Source organism: Molothrus aeneus, chromosome Z (genome assembly GCF_037042795.1).
Source record: "Molothrus aeneus isolate 106 chromosome Z, BPBGC_Maene_1.0, whole genome shotgun sequence".
NCBI classification, from domain to species: Eukaryota; Metazoa; Chordata; class Aves; order Passeriformes; family Icteridae; genus Molothrus; species Molothrus aeneus.
In genome coordinates, this window is record NC_089680.1 from 41,726,221 (window position 1) to 41,744,574 (window position 18,354).

Consider the following 18,354-nt stretch of genomic DNA (forward strand, 5'->3'; position numbering starts at 1 on the left):
TATTTTCCTTCCTTTCTTTGTTCTGCATTACTCTCAGAACCTTTTAGAGTTCATAGAGAACACAAATAGTGTGCTGGGCTGTAAAGAGCAACCTGAAAAAATTTATAATAGGAAGAGGTAACCTCTTCAAATTATTTTCCATTTGAAGGTCCACTGCATAACAATAAAAAAATCTGCCTCACTGAAACCAGGCTCTCCTGTACTGACAAGGTCCAAAAGCAGAGTAACTCCTCTGTCTCCTGAATAAAGGAGGAGCAGCAGATACTGATACAGCTTCACTCTTTTCACTCCCTATTTTTCTCTCCTCTCCTCCAAACATCTTTGTCTTTAATTTCCTTCTCTTTATCTCCCCATCCTGAGCTGCCCTGTGTCTCTTCCCCTTTCTAACTCCAGGCACTCTTTGTTGGAAATGGTTCCATCCTCTTTCTGTCCATGGAAGGGCACACATCTGTACAGAGGCAGATTGCAAACTAGGTCAGTTTATATGGCAGAGATAAAAAGAGCAGGAATAAGAGCCTTTTTGTATAATAACAAGGTCTCACACAAGCACGTGGCCCAGTTGTCAGAGATGTTGAGCATCTGCTGTTGCCACTGACTTCAGTGGCACTAGTCTTCATGTCTACAGGCTGCAGAAGTAGAAAAGCATCCTCAGTTTTGCAGTCCCCTGCAAGCAGAAGTTCAGATACACAGTTGCAGCTCCTTGATGTTCTCCAAGACGCCACATTAATATCAGGATCTTTTTTTGTCAATTTTTCCAACATGTTCAGCACAGTCTTGGGATGTAAATTGGTCAGTCATTGGAGGAGGAATGAGGTGATACTAGGTATAACACCTTTTTAGTTCACAAGCACATAAAACAGGCCTGAAATAGAATGACAAGTGAGGAACTGTCATGTGAGTGTTAAAAATAACTATCTTTCTTGACAAATATTTGGTTAATGCAGCTATCTTTATATTCTTCCTCCTTTCAGAGTTTTTAGGACAATACCAACTGATCTTGCAATTCATTATTTAGGTAAAGGTATTTTAACATTACAGTAAAAGTAAAGGAAGACTGCACTCTGGCAAAGATTATTTGCTCCTTTCCGCTACCTGGAGCTCTCTGTAATGCTGTAAAAAAATTACAGAGCATTAACTGCATCAGTCTCATTTGTGATATTGCTTTACCTAATGGAAGAAAATCTGTGCTGCGGTCACATGCATTGGTCCAATCGTGTATGAGTCCAGAAAGCAGGAAAGGGGCAGAAGGTAATTGTTGGAACAATAAGATAGAGGAAGAGGAGCTCTAAAATTCCCAATGTAGCATCATTGGTTTCCACAGTTTCCTCCACAGTCCACTACTGCCAGTCTCTCCAAAACATGGGGCTCTTAGCAAGCATGATACTTGACACTGCTTATTTTAATTATGATTCTGAGGCCTGGAGGGGACTTTTCTGGATGGTTCTGAAGGTTTCCACAAGCAAAAATCACTAATTTATTTCCCTTCCTCCCTTCCAATAACTGCCTTACTCTATTTCTAGCAGCTGAAGTTCCTAAAAACCAAATAAAGGGTGGTCTGACCTGTGAAACATACAAAAAGGATGCAACCCCCATGCTCCTTTTCCTCTTTACTCCATATCCCCATATTGCCATTTGGATGGCATGCCTACCTGTGGGAGCACAGACTTTGATGATTGCAGGGCAGGATCAGCAATGCATGTCCATGCACAGGTGCAGCTTTCCTTTGTTCCCTGCCTGCTCTCTGCAAATAGGCTGAATGAGGACACATTGTGATTCCAGCACCTTATCCTAGAAGGACAGAGGCTAGGAGTCCTGTCTTTGGGCAGATAACTGCATTGCAGACATTCCTAGGGACATTCCTAGATGGTGCAGCTGAAACACCCCTGTACAGAGCTGATCTCTCTTCCTCCTTCCTGTGCCCCATGCAGGTGGTAAGTAAAAAATGTTCATTAAAAAGCCCATCCTTTGTCCAGAGAATTTACAGCAGAGTCTGAGAAAGAGAAAACAGATGGCTGCCAGTAGGGAGAATGGCAGACAGTTCCCTGGTCAAAGACCTTGGTGGGGTTTTGTCTGTACCATACTCTTGCATGTTTTTAGACCCATACATTTGCAAAGAGGGTTGTGGCCAGGTGTAGTTGATTATTAGGATAGCTTCTTACTTACAGTTATAGCACCAGCTTACATGTCTGCACTTACATGTGTATGGCTCGGTTTCCTTATTCCATTACTTTTTATTACAAATCATTTTCATTATCACACAGCGTTCAGGTAGCAACCATGCCTCTGTGTGAGCATCTGTGTCCTTGAGTTCTCAACAGAGAATGCAGCAGCTGAATTATCAGCAACAGCATGTACCTTCCCATTTAAAACACTGGCAACTGAAGAGTGGAAGGTGGAAAATGTGACACTAAACTTCAATACAGACTGAAGAGCTAGAGGTTTGCAAACCTCATGCCTGTACTGTCCAAATACAGAGATGCTAATTGGGCTAGAACTAAAGGACACTTACTGCAATCTATCTGAGAAGAGTCAACATTGCTGCTGTAAAGTCCTGCCTTAAACAAACCTTTTGGAGGTCTCTGAAAAGGTAAACAAAAACGTGGATAAGGGTGATCTAATTTCCATATCAGACTGGGTGTCTAAAAGGTTCTTGACAAAGGCTTTTAAGGAGACTAAGCAGAGAAAACAACAGGAGGGAAAGCGCTTCTAAGCTCGGTAATTGCTTAGAAGATAAAATTCAAAGTACACGAATAAATCACCAGTTCTCACAATGGAGGGAGGTGCTGGTTGGTGTAGAGTTCTGCAAGAGTCAGTGTTGCAATGTGTGCTGTTCAATGTACTCATGCCTTTCCTGGGAATGGAGTCAAATAGCAAAGTTCATCAAAATGAAATTATTTGGCAGTAATAAGAGGAAAGATTGTGAAGAATTATATCTGGACATTATGAGATTGAATGTTCAATATCAGAAATCCAGTACAGGTGAATGTAAAATAACACACATGGACAAACAGTCATTAAAAATGGTGGGCTCTGAGCTGGCATGAGTAAAGTCTCAGGGTTATGACAGGCCATAGAAACATCACCTCCTGTGCTCAGAAGATCCTCATGAAGTATTGTCAAGGAAAATATCATTGTACCACTGTATGAATCCGTGCTTTGATCACATCTTAAATCCTGTGTATTTCTTCAACTCAAATTAGATCTGTTAGATCAGGGTCATGCTCAGGAGTGCATCAAGGCCACTAGGAGGTACAGAACTGTCTGTGAACAAAGGTCCCCGTGAGAGTAACCTACAACTCTTCAGCCAGGAAATGTAATGATGTATAGAGATTACTGTGGAGATCTACAAACCCATGAGCAGGTCTAAGAGAGGGTTAATTGTTCCCATCTCCAGCTTAAAGAAAGGGTTAGTTGTTCCTCATCTCCAGCACAGGAGCTGAGGGGATAATTAAGCTGGTATTGAAACAAAAAATAAAAGGCAGAGCTTCTTCACAGGAAGAATAGCACATCAATGGGAATCCTTGCAAGCATATTTGGGATCCAGGCAACATTGAAGAAGTCCGGGACAGCAGTACTACCTATTAAAAAAAAAAAAAAAAAAAAAAAGAAAAAGAAAAAACCAAAAAACCCCCACACCAATAAAGAAAATCAAGCCAAAACCAAACAAAAAGAAAACAGCCCGAAACCCGCGGCTTGGAAACCCCCGGAGCTGGCGGCGGAGTGAAGCTCCCGCCCCGTGCACTCCCCGGAGGCGAGCCGCGGGGCCGCGTTCCTTTCCTTCTCGACGGGGCTCGGCCCCCCCCCGGTCCCAGCTCCCTCCCCTCCCGCCCGCCGCGGGCATCGTAACAGGAGAGGCTCGCAGGCGGAGGGTAACCCGAGCGCGGCAGGGCGGGGGCCGCAGGGGCGGCCGCGGAGCCTCCGCACGGAGCGCATCGCCCCGCGGGCCGGGACGGGACGGGCGCGACGGGACGAGGCGGGGCGGGGCGGGGCGGAGCGGGACGAGGCGGGCGGCGGCTTTGCCCCCCTCTTTCGGCGTCGGCGAAGGGGGCGGGCGAGGAGGGAGGTGGGGAGGAGGAAGAGGAGGAGGAAGAGGAGGAGGAAGGGGGACCCGACGAGCCGGGGGTGCGCGCGGAGCTGGCAGCGCACGCTGCGAGCCCGAGGAGCGGGAGCGGTTTGGATAAGGTACCTCCGAGCGCCGGGATGCGCGCGTCCGCGCGGCGTCTTTCTGTCTGCCTGCCTGTCTGTCTGCGCGCGCGCGCGCGCGCGCGCGTGTGTGTGTGTGTGTGTGTGTGTGTGTGTGTGTGTGTGTGTGTGTGTGTGTGTGTGTGTATAAGAGAGAGAGAGAGAGAGAGAGAGAGAGAGCGAGAGAGCGGCTCCCGGCGCGGAGGGAAGGGAGGCGGCGGTGGCTGCGGCGCCGGCGAGCTGGCCCTCGGCGGGTTGCGAGCGGGAGAGGGGAGAGGGCGGATAGGCAGGGCGCGGCGGGGGAGGTGACGGTCTGTCGGTAGAGGTGCGAGGAAGGGCAGGGGAAAAGCGAAAAGGGAAGATGGAATCGCGGGGAGGGAGAGAGGAGAAGAGGAAAGGAGAATGCAGATGCGCGGAGAGGAAGGGAAGAGGCCAGGAGGAAAGAGGGGATGCCGAAGGGGGACAATTCTAGCCTTGCCATGGGCAGTCCTGCGCCGCGTGCCCGCCAGCCCCGCGGGATCCCCCGGCGTGCACGGCCCGGGCGGACTGCCGGGAGCTCCGCCGGCGTGGGGGGCCGCGTAGTGACCGCCGGGTCCGTGCCCGCATCCCCCCGGTGTCCGTAGGCTGGGGCGGCTCTGCCCCCGCCGGGGACTCCGCCGCCCTCCCGGGGCCGCCGCTGTGCCTGGGAGACGAGCGGGCTGTGGGCACGGAGGGGGCGTGTGGAGGGGGTTCAGCCAGAGCCTGAGAAACCTGTGACGTAATTATTTTTTAATCAGCATGTGTTTTTTATGGCGATCTCAAATTTTCCTGGACTCCCCATTTTGAACAGAAAATCCCCTGTATCTTTGTTCCAAGTATTTCTATTTTTAGATTCCTCTGTAACAGCAAAGCGAGTTCATGAGTTTTAAATATTTTTTTTCTTTTTTGTTTGGCCTCTGCTGAGGACCACTGCAGTGTAAACTTCCGAAACACTGGTGTCTCTGAAAAAAAGTTATTGAAATTATTACTGAGGTGAGCAGGCCGGCAGCTATTGTGGGTATACCGTGTTTGAGTTCCTGATGACATTAATCATTAGCCTTAAAGAGCAGTCATCACACTGAAGTTAGGTTTTTATCTTAAGATGAATTGCCTGTCAGGTCCCAGAAGATGTACATTAGGTGCAAGTACCAGCCTGCTGTTAGAAGAGACAGAGCATATACCCCCAGTTGTGATTTTTACCAATGAAATAAACTTGTTTTATTATAGGTGGTGATTAGCAGTTCAACGTTGTAATGATATTCTCTGATTCTAGCATTGTCTCATAGCTCTGGTATGTCAATTTGTATTCATGCTGTGTAAGTGTTTTGCAGAGGTTTTGCCTATCTGGCAGGGATTTATTTCAATTTCACAATTACGTTTTCTGATCTCAGCAGCCTCAGGAACCCAAAGAAGTTGTGTATGTATATATCAGCATCTGTTATAGTGTGTGACTGTTTTTTTCCCTAAGAAATACAAGTTTTTTTCATGTCTTTAGATCACAGTTTTTATGTCTCTGCACACAGCAGAAGTTACAGCGGAAATTGTTTTCATTTAAGTGTATTCATTGCAAGCATTTCTGACCACTCAGTATTAAGTGTTTTTTATCGATTGATCTTCATTTTATATTTGAATGCCAGTCCATTTGCTGCCCTGCCGAAGCCTCTGCCAAAATAAGTGTTGAGAAATCTAAAATGTTACATACAGATGCTGGCTTTTGAGAACTGATTCCTTGTTTTTGTATTAGTTTTCCTAGCTGTCCAAAGAGTACAAGTCCCAGGTGAGCTCTTAAGTAAATTAAGCCATATTTATAGATATTTTGTAATAGTGCCAGTAAAAAAATAGGTCTTGTGGCCACTGATGGTTATTTCTCTTCACTGTGGATGTGCAGCTTCTGTACAAGGGATGTGTGCAGTCCTTTTAAATTACTCCAAACTCCTGTGACTTCAGCCACAGTTTTGGCTAGAGTTAAGAACACAGGATCATATGACTTACAGAGTGAAAAATACAGCCAGCAGAATACTGAGCAGTTTGATGTGTACTTTGATCATAAGATAATTTGATTCATGGCTGGTTTGTCTTGTCTAAACGTCAAAATTCACTTTTGCTACTGGAAACACCTGCTGATTTAGCAACTACTATTGATACTCCATTTATAGCAAGACAAGAAGAGCTACATAAAGCATCATCCAGAACTGTCCCTATTGTCACTATTCACAGTGTGATTTTTCTCTTGTTCATGTGCTGCTGTACTGATTCTCAGGCAGTTCTGACTTCAGCTGATGGGCAGTACATTTATGGCTGTGGGATAAAGAGGGTTGTTCAAGCTACCAAATGGTCTCTTTCTTCCTCCTACCCCCCTTTAAAAAATGAAAAGCTGCGGCAGCTGTCTCTTCAAGCAGGCTGTGCTGAAGGGGCAGATCTTTGTTCTCATGTGCACCCTGTTTCTTGGATGGCTAGAGTTCAGCCTGAATTCTGTGTAATTTTGATACAATTTTCATTGCCTATTTCCCATTTTTAGGCGGATTTTTTTATTATTTGTTTCAATACCAAAACTTAATGAAGGTTCCATAGGAAATTCTGGACAGATAATTCATTGAGGAAAAGTCTTTTCCAATACTCCCACCCACTAGGACCAAGTCCATTGAAGTTGATGTAGATAGGCTTGGCATTCAAATTATTGTGGAAAAAAAAAGCTGGCCTGTTAATTGACGATGATGCCAGCTTACCTAAATATTGCATTGGTCTTGTAGAGGAATGTTCTTAAGTTGATTGCTGACCTAGACCACTAGAGTGCAGTTCTATAAAATTAGGCTTAATTTTGAAATATAGCAGCAGCACTGAATGAATGCCAACAGATGCCGTTATATCTATAATTTATGTAGTTTTCTTTGAGCCATACGTCAAAGTGGTGCTCTTTTTCTTCTACATCTCCAAAATTTTAAGTCTTATCTGCTGAACTAACTGTAAGACTTTGGCATGCATTGCTCCGGTAAATTAGCAAAGTCCATAATCTTTGAACTCTCCTATCTGGGATTCTTCTGCTGCTAAGAATGTATTTCACAGTACAGCTTGATAGGGAGGGACCTGGAGAATGATTCTGCTGGTTAGTCTCCAGTGAGGAAGCAAACCTTGCAGTCTTCCTCTTGGGGTAAGGCAGTTAGGAATAGTTTCCATCTCAGCCATCTAACAAGAACAGATGTTCACTTGTAGTTGGTAACATTAACTATCCCATATTATGCTAAATGGGAAACATTTTCACAGAGTCAGATTGGGAATTCGGGGGGTTTTTGAATACCTTATGGTAACCAGTCATCATAGTCATTGAAGTTGACTGCAGGAATCTAGATATTGATTAAGATGAAGGCCCTTCCAGTATTTTCTGTCATCAGTTAAGAGTCATGGTTATTCAGTACTGAAATGTGTACAAAGCTTTAAAAAATACATGTCGCACACAACAACTTCAGGAGATCACATATGTATCTTAGTCCATCCCAAAAAACAAGTGTGAATCATCAGTGCCAAAGTTTTTTACCTGTACAACAGAATTCTTGTTTCTTCTCTACATTGGACAGTCTTCAGGGCTTTTCCATAATTTTCACTCAAACTCACTAAGTTGAAACTGTCATTTCAGCTGCTACTGCAGGCTTGTTTCCCAAGTAATAACATAGACAGCGCTTGACTTTTCTGGTATTATGACAGAATTAACAAAAAAGAGGATACATTTTTTTCATATTAAAATTCTGGGTCATCAGCACAAATTATTGTTCTTACTTTTGGTGGTGAATAACCTTCATTAATCCATTATAACTGTAAATCATGCCATCCTTAATTTTAAAAATAGATTGTTTTATTTAAGTTTATAGTTAATGAGAGTTCAAAGTTCACTTTTTGTTTATTTGATGATGGTAAGATACTGGATCTCCAGGAGAAAACTGTATCCTCAGAATAATTCCTCAGAAGTGTTATTAAAATACTGTATTGTAACAAGACTCAAGTGTTGCATTGCTCAGTGTGAGACTTACATGCAGTGTAGTGTGAAAATGAGAGTTTTCCCTAGGTATTATACTGGCAGAGAATTATTTATTTAATCCCTTATTAATAATAGAGAAAAACAATATTGTATTTAAAATAAATCAGATTTCCTCCAAAACATATCTACATCTATTAGAAAGGTTAGGAATATTGCTTTAAAAGACATGCACAAGCTCTAGGGAAAACTTTGGTATGTGCTACTGAATCATGTAAGTGTATCCTGTTCATCTTGGAATTTTCTTCCATCTTTATCTAATTGACTAAAGAAATGAATCATGATCCAGGGGGAAAGAATGCTTCCAAAGCTCTGGATTTTTTTTTCTCTAGAATCTCTTGGTTGCAATAATTTCTTTTGGGGCTCTGGGCATCATAATTTTCCTGTTCTTCTGTGTTTCTGGATTCAAAAGGGGAAAAGAGCACAAAACTGTCTGTATCAATTACTAAATTCACATCACCATATGTACCTCAGAAGGGAAGGGTTCTCTGTGTTTTACCAGCTTTATTCTACATGTTTTTGTGTTATTTTATGCAACATCTGTTAGTATAATTCATGCATGAATCAGGAAAAGTTTTTAAGGGTGTAGTGGGTGTAGTACTGGCAGGGAAGGGTGACTTGTATACGTCTCATTTAGTCCCTTTCTATCCATTAAAGTTGACCACTTCAACAAAATAGTGCAAAAAAATAATCTTCTGTCATATTAATTTTCAAATACCTTTAAACTGGTGGCACATTAGGATTATACTCACTTAAACAAACAGACCCCAAAACAAACAAGCAGACAAAACCAACCAAGCAGATAAATAAACACCACCAAACCCACAAACACCACTGCTTCAATCACTGAGTTACTAAGTCGTTTTGACTGTGCCTGGGTGCAGATGCATCTGAGGACATGGAGCTTCCTTCCTAACAGTTCTTCTCAGGGACTGATACTTGAGAACAGGGATCTTATTTTTTAACCATTAAACCCAAGAATTCAAGTGGACATCTTATGCCTCGTGTTCTAGGACAGTGACACCAGGGTTGTTTGAGTTGAGCTTAATAACAGCCATTTTTCCCCAGCACTCCAGGGAAAAATACAGCTCCATCTGTATACATGCTTGGAGTGCCCTATTTCTATATCTCATTAAATGTGGAGCAAGTTTAGTAGTGCCAGTTGAGAAGAAATCCCTAACAGAGCTGCTAATATACAAACAAGATTCACCCATGTTTGCAAAAGCTTCACTTTTAAGAAGTTCCCTTCCCTTTTTTTTTCCTAATTGCCCTTCTAGGGCAGGTTTCAGGAAGATGACAGACCAGAAAAAGGAATGAGATGAAATTTACACCTGTATTAGCATCCTGCACCAAACTCTACTGGCAAACTAATTAAATAGATGTACATGTATTAATAAAGCTTGCACAAGTAAAGCAGTAAAGATTGGTTTTGTTAAAGTTGTTGAGTTGGTTTGTACAGATCTTTTGTCTCTCTAATTCTGGTCTGTTAGGAGTGTATCACAGTACTCCTGTAGCCTTGTAAGGAAGACAGTGTGAAGCCAACCTCTAACCTTTAAATGTTATTCTATCAGCTTTCCTCAGAAATAGGTCATTTATTTCCAATTTTAGAGTTCCCTATTAGCTGCTACCCTGCCCCAAGAGTGAGCGCAAGAAGAGGTTTTTGCTGGCAGTGCTCTTGAGAACCCACATGCTGGTGTGGGAACTACTATCAATAAACCCAGAGAGTCATTTAACCTGATTTTAAAACTAAGTATATGCAAGGTGAACAAACCGTTGCGGCTTGTGCTGACTGTCCCTATGTTTTCAATACATGTCTTACTGGCACAGCTTGCTTGCACTTAGGAGAGGATGACTATGGCCAAAATATCAAGGAAGATCTGGAGGACCAGGTGCATTAGTAGGAAATGTAGCCATGAGAATTCAAAAACATTCAGGCCTCAACACCATGTTGTTTCACACAATGTGGGGCTGAGACAGGGACACACCAGGGCAGGTTCCCAGCAGAATTGTTCTGGCAGGGCTTGGCTGAGCTCGGCAGAGCAGAGACTGATCCAGTTCTTCATTGTTCCTTGCTCCTGCTGCTGGTTGCAATCATTAAAAAGAGAAATTGTTAGCCAAAGTTATGGTCTGACTTTTCCATTTGATTGTGTATTTTCAGTATTTTAATAGAGTCGTATATTCATTTAGTTTAGAAAAGGCCCTCAGAACAACAACAGTAAAACTTTGACAATTCTGTATTTTTCTGTTGTGAAAGCGGTACATATACTGAACACACTGGTCAGTGTATCACTGGAAACTGGCTTAATCAAACCAACCATTTTGATACTTTAGTTAGATCTAAAGAGTAGCACAGAAGAACCTGTGCTGGCTTTAGATGCTGTTCTTTGATTTGATAAGTGCCTGAGCCTGTCCTGCATCCATTTGATGTTCCCAGTCTCCACAATGCTTGTATTACTACATTATAATGTGTACTTTCACTAACACTCTTCTGTTTCAATTCCTGGCTTTGTTTAATTTAAAAATGTCGGAGACATATTACCTTCCTCTTACATTACTGCCAATGAAAGCTTGTTCTTCCTCTCTGACTCTCAAATCCATATGAGTCTCCTCTGAATCTCTGAACAGCAGCTCTGAGGAAGGAGAGCAGCAGCTGCAGTTTTTGGGGAGTTCTTTAAAATTTGAAGTGTACTTTTTAAAAGAGGAACTAACATAGACTGAAGGAGTGCCCATTCACTTTCTGAAAATGAAACCTTTTAACAGCATTTTTGATGGGCACTCAAAACACCTCTGTCCTGTTGCCTCTTTGGCTTTCTAAAGGGATACATTTGTAAGGCCCAGGCTTATGCTCATTTTGATGTATAAAATGTGCTTATCAACTTGGTTTATGAGAACAGAAGTGGCATGGCACAGCAGCTCAGAGTGTGTATTGACAGACTTCTAGCGAATAGTTCTCACTTCAAATTAAAAATATCTTTTAATTAGTTGACATTTTTGGCATTTTGGGATATATTTTAAGCCCTTAAACTTCTTGAAAAATCTTTTTCCATCTAATTAACTCAGAGATAGCTCAGGTAATTTTGAAATTTCTAGGAGGATCACCCTTAGGGGAAAAAACTCACATTTGGAGCTGTCACTGGAAAGCTGACAACAGCTACTGCCATATTTAGACAGTCCTGAAGCCAGTTTGTGATAAGATCAGCTCATGAGCAGGGCTCTCCAGAATTTAGCTCTGAGTGGCAGTTAATTCCACTGACTTTTCATTTATTTCTTGGGGCTGGGGGCTGGTGGTCAGAAGTAGAGTTGGTTTCCAAATATTAGGTGACTGAGACAAACTATCTTTCAGGGTGAAGTGTGCTGAAAATAAGAGACTACAATAGAATTAATGTTTCTTGTGGGGAAATCCTTTGCTCTTGTCTTTTTGTCAGATGTTGTTTTCAAATGAACTTCTGCTCTGAATAAAATGTTTTTAGGCTATTCTGACTGTCATTCATTCCCCAGGCTTCTCCATTATTCAGGGGTTTCATTTGTATAGCAGCAACAGTTCCACAGCAAAATTGCTTTATTCTTCTCTGGTTATAGTGGGATGTGGGGAAAACCCAGAAGTTCAGCTGTTGGGCACGCCTTGCCTACCGTTCTTGTTGACTCTGGCAGGTCATCTTGCTGGATCTTGCTGGCCTGAATGAGGGATGTGACTTTGTGGAGAGCTGGGTAGGGTCTGTATTAAACCGTGTCCTGCTGGAAACTTGTTTTCTTTCTGGAAGAAAAGGATGATAGGACTGTTCTCTTGCATGCTCCAAGACTCTGTATTATCCATGCTTTCTGAAGAGAAATCAAGCCAACTCCCTAAGTTCTTGGCAGAGTGAACTGTCAAAAAAGGGACTTTTCCAATGGGATATTACCAACTGATCACCACCTACCTGGGATGTATGTCCTTGGGAGCAGAGGAGTACGTACATGATGTTTTTAAGCATTCCCTTTCCCATGTCTTCAGGATGTGTTTCTGCAGAAAGGAAAATAAAACTGGAATCCTGCAGGTGCAGATGGTAACGTGTGATTGTGTCTGTTGTCATGTTAGATACTGGTAAGAAACCCAGAGGCAAAAAAGAAAAAAGTACATAAGTTTTGTCACATCAAGCGCTCAGTTTCTATTAAAAATGGTGGTGAGTGTGAAAGAAAGTGAGAGGAGGTTACTTATGCTAGTATTCAGTAAATGGAGAGCAAGATGGCATTTAAAGCTGTGGCAAAGTTGCATTGTCAAGAAGTGTTCATCTGCAGATGCAGTGGATCTGAGATAATTAAAGACTAAACCACTTCTACCAGTGTAACCTGTGCCATCTTTTCCTCTGTGTCAGCCTGTGACACGTGGACAGCACTCATGCTATACTGCATGACCTCTGAAGAGCAACAGGGCTGGGCTCTGGTTGAGCCCCACTCAGTTTTGTCTTCTTTCATTGAAGAATTTGCTCTTCAATGTTCCACGCATTGCAGATAGTGACACTTCGGCAGAAAATGTGAAACATCAGGCCACGGTTCACTGCTCACACAACCTTTTTGAGGGTTTGTATCTTCCAGACACAGATACAACTGCTGGTCCAGACTGGGAGAGTCAACATTAAACATCTGAACACCATCATGCCAAGTTACCTCTGCAGGTACTTACCAGCTCTTTGGCTGTGCATTCTTAAGTGGTGAGGATTTGGAACTTCAGTAGAATTGTAGCAGCAGGACACAGGGGTATCTTATGGATGGGGACTGACTCTGTAGTAAAAAGGCCCATGTGTACATGGATGCTTTGTCCAATATCCCATTGGCATTAGTCATCTGTCAGATGATGCATTGGGAAATGCATCATGCCATATAAATTATCTTTCCAGCTGCTGGATCTAATGAATAATTTCTTTTGGAAGCAAAAGGGAGGGGGATAAATGGAAAAAGGAGACGCTGAACAATTTACAGTTTTTATTGTGGCAAATGTGAGTTTGAAATAGTGTGCCCGACATCTTTAAAGGGGACCCAGTTTCACAGCAGGAGGACTTCAATTTGCTAGGCACAATGCCAAGATTTTATAGGGACTTGATGGTTTAATTCCTCAAGAAAATGGCAGTGGGCTCCAGCAACAATAGACCTCCACTGTAGAGGGTCATGATCACAAAATTTCTAGGTTCTTCCTAGTCAGGCCAGACCTCAGGCATTTTAAGAAGTTGGGCAGTATGGAAACAGGCCTCTGCTGCTCTGTTGCATTTCAGGTTTGGGACTAGATGCTGGGTGATACATTTTGCATTGGTTTGGTGAAACAGATTTTGTGTGTATATTCTGTTGTTAGACATCAGTTAATTCATGCTATTGAACAATATTTGAAATTTTCTAGTTAATTTGTACTTACTTTGATTATGTGGGCTTGATATGGAGCTTACCATAGATGATAGAAAAAATATCACAAGAGACTAAAACCAAATTTTTCTCTTCTGCAGTTTTCAGGAATCAATAAAATCCTCTTTTATGTAACTATACAGCAGCTTCACTGATAACAAATTTGGACTTGTTAACTGCAATTTTTTTTTTAATCTTTAAGTTTTAAAATATTTCCTGGGCTGCAGAGTTAAAAACTAACAAAAATATTTAGATTCAGAGTGTATTATAAAGACCTGACAAATCTGAAAGAAAGGCTTCTCTGAGTCTTTTGTTGTTCTTGTTCAGATGCTGAGGCTTATAACCTTTTCTGAAAAGTTCTGAAATAAGCTACTCCTCCTTCAAATCCTTCAAGCCAAAGGCCCAGCCTTGGCAGAAGAAGACCCTCTGATTTTCCTCTGTGCTAACAAACACAAATAACTGAGAAATATGTTATTAGTCTCTCTCAGTGTTTCCCACAGTCTGTGACAGTGTTGCCAGAGTTTCTTTGGTTTGGCTGTTAAAAGGATAACAGCAAAAAACAGCTGTCCTCGGAGTGGCAGGGCAGGATCCTGGTTCTCCCGAGATCTGTGATGGGAAGGAAATGGTGGGTAGCATCATTGCCCTGGAGCAGGCAGCTCTGCTCAGGGATCTGACCATGCAAGTCAACTTGGCCAGGGCAATGGTGTTGGCTCAGACCCTTGTTCAGTAGGAGGGGGCAACTCTTGTATCTTCTAGTCTGTGTTACATTTGCAATGTCTGTCTCACTAATGAATTTCTGGGCTTTTGTTCTGCAAAACCCAGGTCCTCCCTCCACCTTTAGCCTGTTTCTTGTTTGCTTCTCTTCTTTTGGTGTTACATAAGGGGTTTTTCTAAGTGTTTGTTGGCACTGGGTGTCAAGAGCCTAATATAAGAGTAAAGTGTACATAACCAAACTTTTTCTGGTCACTGTTTGATTTGTGTGAGGTTGAGAGGAAGGTTGAGTCATTTTCTTCAGGGAAGAGGTCTGAGTGTTCAACTGATACTGTCAGTTTCTTTCTCACAGAGAGATGTGTGTTTAAAAAGCAGTGTGATGTATGACAGTAGTGGTGGGAGCACACAGAAGAATCTTGTCAGCAGACCCAAGTTCTCCTGCCAGCTGTGCACCAGGGAGTTGGTAACTGCCTGAGCTGCTGGAGAGTTAACACAGATCTGGTGGTGTGACAGAGTAAAAGATTTGATCCTTGTCACCGTGACAGTCCTTCATCTGATTCACTGCTCACATTGTACCTTGGGCAGCTTGGCTGAATTATATATTTGCTCCTAAGATATTGCGTGCATTTACAAAGGCCTTCCTGGAATGCAGTTACCAGGAAAGCTTTTTCACTTTGCTGATACTCCTGTATCTGCATTTTCAGCATCAGATAGGTATACATGGCATGCATAACCCTCCTACAGAACAGGAAGCCTGGTGGACACCTTGAAGGCTACATCTTATTGCTGGTCTCTTCCCAGAATGCTGCTTCGCCTTTCCAAAAGATAGACTAGGAGCAGTGCCCTGGTTTGGGGCAGTAAAGCCCCAGGGCTGACACAAGCTTATACAGGGGTTGATTTAAGCAGCCAAAACCACAATTCATCCATGCCTTTCTATGTCCTTCTAGAATATAACCTTCTCAAACAACTGTGCGTTACTGCATTATTGTTGATTCTTTCAAAGAAAGATCAGAGCTTTACATGGAAAAGCAGCAGTTGGCTTGTATTCCATCAGGAAAAGCTGCATCAGAAATAGTTTTCGCTAGAGAAAAACTAGAAAACCTCTTAAAAAAATTACTAAAAGTTTAATTTTTGCTTTTGAATTCTTGTTCTTGCCAGTTGCAGTATTGTTGCTGCAGACCAAGTAGTTTATTTGCTAACAATAAAATTAAATTAAATTAAACAATAAAATGAAAACAATAAAATTAAAAAGGTATCTACAAACTCTGGTTAGTCCAGGCATAAAATGGGAATGCTGTCTATGTGCTGTTATTCTTGTTGTGCTCTGGTCTTGTGTTTATACATTGCTTGAATCTTCTGTGAACATTGTGTGGGTTCTTTTACTGAGATTGGTGGGATTTCTGATCTTATGTGACCATAGCTTTTGCCTTTCCTTTGCCTTGTTTTCTTTATAAAATTAAGTCAGCCTTCTGTGATTAAACTCATTGCATAGAAGGAAAAAATGTAAGATGTTTCCTGCAAACAATTGATGACAAACTCATTGTACTAAGCTTGCTGAAAAGGAACTTTTTTTTGGAAGGTGAGAATAAAGGAATTTCCTCCTCCACCCTTCTGTTGTTCAGCTGTGAACTGATATTGTTGAGAGGGAAAAAAGTTGCTTTAGTTTTCCTCAGGATATTATTATGTGATCTTAGTGAAAACTTTTAAAGGTACAACTGTCACTCTAAAGGTTTCGGTTTCGTGTAGAATTGAAAAATTAATTCCTGATTTGTTTTTAGTTTAAAGCATAGTCGGTTCAGTTAATTTTCACAAAAGATAGCTCTTTCTGAAGGTTCAGAGATTGCCCGGGTTAACTTTACAGTTCAGTGAGAATGAAATCTCTTTTATGGCACTCTCTATGAAACAGTTTGATAATTACTGATCCTGCCTGACTGCCACTGAGGGAATGGAAAAATGCTTTTTAAGGGTGGTAGTGGGGTAGGGTATATTCCATTTTTGTATTTATCAGGCAAGATGCCTAAACTAGGGTTTGACATTACCCTCTTTTAGTTTGTGTTGAAGTCACTTTTATTGAAACACTTGCTCAGCATCGGGGTTTGAGTTTTATGATGTCCTGTACATGTATTTTACTTTATCAGACTGTAAGTAGGCTCACCATCCCACCTTTTCCTCATTCCTTGGGATCTCCTGCAGACCCAAGCTATTGCAGCTATGCAGATCCCAAGCTCTTGTTCTGCCATTTCTCTCAAAACTCAAATTGCCTTCAATTTCTTTCCCTGATGGTCTAGTTCCTGTTACCATTCAAGTGAAAGAGCAGGGATAGATTAATGCTGCTCTGAATATTATTAATAGTTCTTTGTTACATCCCTAATTAAGATTTAATATAGGATTTAAGTAATTATATAAACCTGTTATAAGGTATAGTTTCTGTCCCAAAATCTCAAGTAGACAAGATAGAGAATAAAAACAGCAGATAGAGTAGACAGCAGTAGATCAGTAGACAGCATTGCTACCGATAAGCACCACAGAGCCCACAAGTGCTAGCCAAGAGCAAAATTACCTTGTCTCTGCATACTAGTTCCAGTAAAATTCAAACCTAAAACCTTTTCAATGGTTGTGATTGACAGGCTGAAGTTTCTACAGGTCTTGGTTTAACTCTAGGTAACAAGTCACCTCCTCCTCCCTGCCTCCTCCTTTCTGCCTGAAGAGCAGAAAGAGGTAACATGTGGATAGGTCCTTAACTGCAGCCTCCTAGGTTAACTCTTACTTTTGTGGCTATGCTTTTAAAAGTCAGCTGTATCCCTGCCTGCAGGACCAGCCAGTCCCAGAAGATAAAAAGAAGCCTTCAAAGATTTGCAGCTTTTTTTTTCCTATTGCAGCATGGGACAATCAAGCATAATGCTTATTGCTTGTTCAGACTTTTACACTGGTAGAATTAGGTATTCCTTGGCTCCTGGTGGAACAGATATTCATAGTTTGAAACATATAGCCTTTTTGGTGATTCTGGACTTGCATTATTCTACGCCAAAACTGTCACAAGATAAAGCCTGGGAAATGGTTGAAGAAAAACAGTGAGGCAGAGGCAGGGTGAAAGGAAGCTCTTACGGTCTGAGGCTGGAATGATGTCAGGAAGAATAATTGTTTTGTACTCTTAATTGCTAGCTTTACCCATGCAGCCTGAATTGACATGGGTGGGGAAAATGTGGTGTGCCACATCTGCACTGACTCATGGGACAGTAGTCACCTGCCCCCTCAATTATTTTTGGCTTCCTGTGAAAGACTCAAGTATGACATAAGCAGGGAGAGTGAGATCCAAAGTCCTTCATTTTATTAGCTTGGAATGTGGCTCTGTCACCAAATGTAGCGATAATGGAAGCAAAATGGGAGTTCAAGGTTTTTTTCTACTGTATGTGGAGCTGTGGTAAGGCAAGCTTTCACATGAGGCACATGGATAGCAAATGCCTCTCCAGAGGCACATGCATAGCAGATGACATAGCACTACCTTGTACTTGGTTCTTAGGCTTTCATAAAGCATGTCTGTTGTCTACCAGATGCTCTGATATGTTGAAGAGGCATTTAAAGAAGAATGGCACATTAAGTTCAAGGTGTTGTTTTTAGTATAGAAGTTTTAGGACATCACTTGTATCTTGCAAAAATATGAACATATGCGAGTAGAAACAACCAAAAGTTAGCCTTTATATAATGCTGGTTAGCATATATAATGCTGTTTTCTCAAATTGGTGTATTTGAGTTACCTTATTTGCATGTGTTGTGGTTTAACCTCAGCCAGCAATCAGGCACGAGGCAGTCGTTCACTCATTCCCACACCTGTGGGGCTGAGGAGTGAATTGAAAGGATAAGAGCTGGAAAACTCATGGGTTGAGGTCAAAACCATTCAGTAAAGAAAGCAAAAGCCACACACACAAGCAAAGCAAAACAAAACAAGGAATTATTTTACTGTTTCCCGTGGCAGGCTTGTGTTCAGCCATCTCCAGGAGAGGAGAGCCCCATTATGCATAACAGTTACTTGCATAGACAAACACCAT

At 42.0% G+C, this 18,354-nt stretch overlaps 1 protein-coding gene across 4 annotated transcripts in view; it reads left to right on the top strand.

Annotated features, from left to right (window-relative positions):
- Positions 1-18,354, top strand: part of PALM2AKAP2 (PALM2 and AKAP2 fusion) — a 264,975-nt gene that overhangs the window by 168,768 nt on the left and 77,853 nt on the right. The window contains exon 1 of one of the 4 annotated variants that reach the window (XM_066569521.1): positions 4,126-4,182. The exons of the other annotated variants lie outside the window; for them this stretch is intronic. The gene's annotated coding sequence lies outside the window, so the exon portion shown is untranslated. Of the gene's footprint in view, positions 1-4,125; positions 4,183-18,354 lie in introns of those variants that run through there. 4 annotated transcript variants of the gene reach the window in all.